The sequence below is a fragment of the Apodemus sylvaticus genome, chromosome 4, assembly GCF_947179515.1.
Source record: "Apodemus sylvaticus chromosome 4, mApoSyl1.1, whole genome shotgun sequence".
In the NCBI taxonomy this organism is placed as follows: domain Eukaryota; kingdom Metazoa; phylum Chordata; class Mammalia; order Rodentia; family Muridae; genus Apodemus; species Apodemus sylvaticus.
Window position 1 is genome coordinate 146607068 of NC_067475.1, and position 2587 is coordinate 146609654.

Below are 2587 nucleotides of genomic sequence, written 5' to 3' on the forward strand. Positions count from 1 at the left end.
GAAACCACATTCCAGCGGAATGGCCAACATATGAGAAAATCAATGTGTTTTCTCATTTAAATTATTTCAAATTATTTAAAAATTAAAATTATTATGAAGATAATTCAATATGTTCTTAAAAGGTTCTTCTATAGCCTTCTCATTTTTGCTTAGGTTTTTCAGTATAATAGACTTCTACTAATTGTAGATGAGCCATGTAGCCTTTTGTATACTCAATTTCAGATTTCCCATTGATAGTATTGTAGATAGCTATTAAAAACTTAGGATATACTTGCTATATGGTTGGCTGGTTTGCTTAGATTCTCATTCCAATCAGCCAGTGGACCTAAACATATTTAACTCTGGTAGCTAGCTATATTTCCACCTTGCTCTGAACATTTTCCACCATCCCTGCATGAAATGTTGTTACTGTCTTATTTTCAGTGTCTTCATTACTTTATTTTTCTGTTTTTCTATTCACATGTAAGTTTTGACATTTTCAGATTTTCTCCATCAAAGTTAGCCTTTAAATAATTTCTTGTTTACAAAAAACAAAATAAAGAAGATGACCACCTTATTCATATTTTTCTATGTAGTCTGTATAACCTCTTGAGAATGTTACCAGTTCCCATAGAATGCTAGAGAAGAAACAATTTTTATAGAGAAGGAAGCTTCTTTAGAGAAAGGCCACATTAATCAGCCTAATTTAGAAACATATCATTCACTGCATATTTGTTTTCTAGAGAGGCCAGCATCTTGTTATGCTGACCAGCAGTCCTCCAGTTTCTAGACTTAAGCAATCCTCGAGTTTCAGCTTTCTAAGTGCCTAGAAATAAAGACCTGTGGCACCATACCTAGTACATACACACAGAGAGAAGATAAGGGGAAAGAACAGTCATTGCAGGCAAGAATTGGTCGTCTTGTGAGGTATTATGTTTGCTTTTATTATAATAATCATGTCTACCTATCTTGACTTTAAGTTACTCTGAAGCCAAAAGCTGCTGGCCTCTAGTTAAATTAACACTTGTAGTCCTTATTTTTTCTGTAGGTCCTCCTGAAACAGTGGGACATAAGGCTGAGAGTTTTTTACCTCCTTGTCAGCTAGGGAAAAGTCACTCTCAGAAAGAGAAAAAAAATGAGGCACCTTAAAATAAGCTTCTATACATTATTTCCAAGAAAAAGTAAAAGGGGGGGAAACCTATCAGAGTATATGTTCTATGAATTTCTAGGCTGCTCTCTTAATTTCTATGTATGTGTACTCTGCTATCCTACTTCCATTCCTTCTCCCCCTTCCTCTGCCACCACCTGCCCATTCTGCTGTGGTAGACCCTTGCCAGGCCTGTCACAGAGAATACCTCATCTCCTGATACTTCCTAGAGAACCAGCAGCATGCAGGGCATTCTGTAAGAACCACCCCCGCTCTGGAGTCCCAAAGCCACTGGGACTCACTAACCAGCAACCACCAAAACCCCGCCCTCCAGAATACTACTCCCCTTCCATTCATTCTCCCTCTTCATCCAACAATGCCTACCTGTCCTGCTGTGGCACACCCCTGCTTGGTCTGCCACAATGAAGACCCCATCTCCAAATACTTCATGGAGAAACAACTGTATGCAGGGCATTTGAGAGAACAGGAATCCCAGGAGTACAGATATACAAGCTTGCAGGACAGAGTAACCACAGTCAGGAACAGCAAGACCAGTTGATACAAAAGATAACTATCTGGCAAAGGGCAAATGCAAGATCATTACCAACAGAAACCAAGGCAACATGGGATCATCAGAACCCAGTTCTCCCAAAACAGTATCCTGGATAATCCAACACATCTGAAAAGCAAGAGCTCGATTTAAAATCACATCTCATGATGCTGATAGAGGACTTCAAAAAGGACATGAATAACTCTCTTAAAGAAACACAGGAGGACATTGGTGAACAGGTAGAATCCCTTAAAGAGGAAACACAGAAATCCCTTAAAGAATTTCAGAAAAACACAAACAAAAAAGTGAAGAAACTGAACAAAACTATCCAGGATCTAAAAATGGAAGTAGAAGCAATAAAGAAATTGCAAAGTAAGACATCTCTGGAGATAGAAAACCTTGGAAAGAATTCAGGAGTCATAGATGTAAGCATCAACAACACAATACAAGAGATATAGGAAAGAATGTCAGGGAAGACCTATCAGAATCACAGAAGACTTTTCACCTGAGACTATGAAGGCTAGAAGATCCTGGGCTGATCTCATGCAGACTCTAAGAGAACACAAATGCCAGCCAAAACTATTATATCCAGCAAAACTCTCAATCACCATAGATGGAGAAACTAAAATATTTCATGACAAAACCAAGTTTACCCAATATCTATCTACAAACCCAGCCCTACAAAGATAATAGGAGGAAAAGACCAATACAGGGAGGGAAACATCACCCTGGAAAAATCAAGATAGTAACCTTTCATCAAAACCAAAAGAAGTTAACCAATCAAATTTAAAAAATAACGTCAAAAATGACAGGAAGTAACAATCACTATTCCTTAATATCTCTTAACATCAATGGACTCAATGCCCCAATAAAAAGACATAGACTAACTGACTGGATACGTGAACAGGACC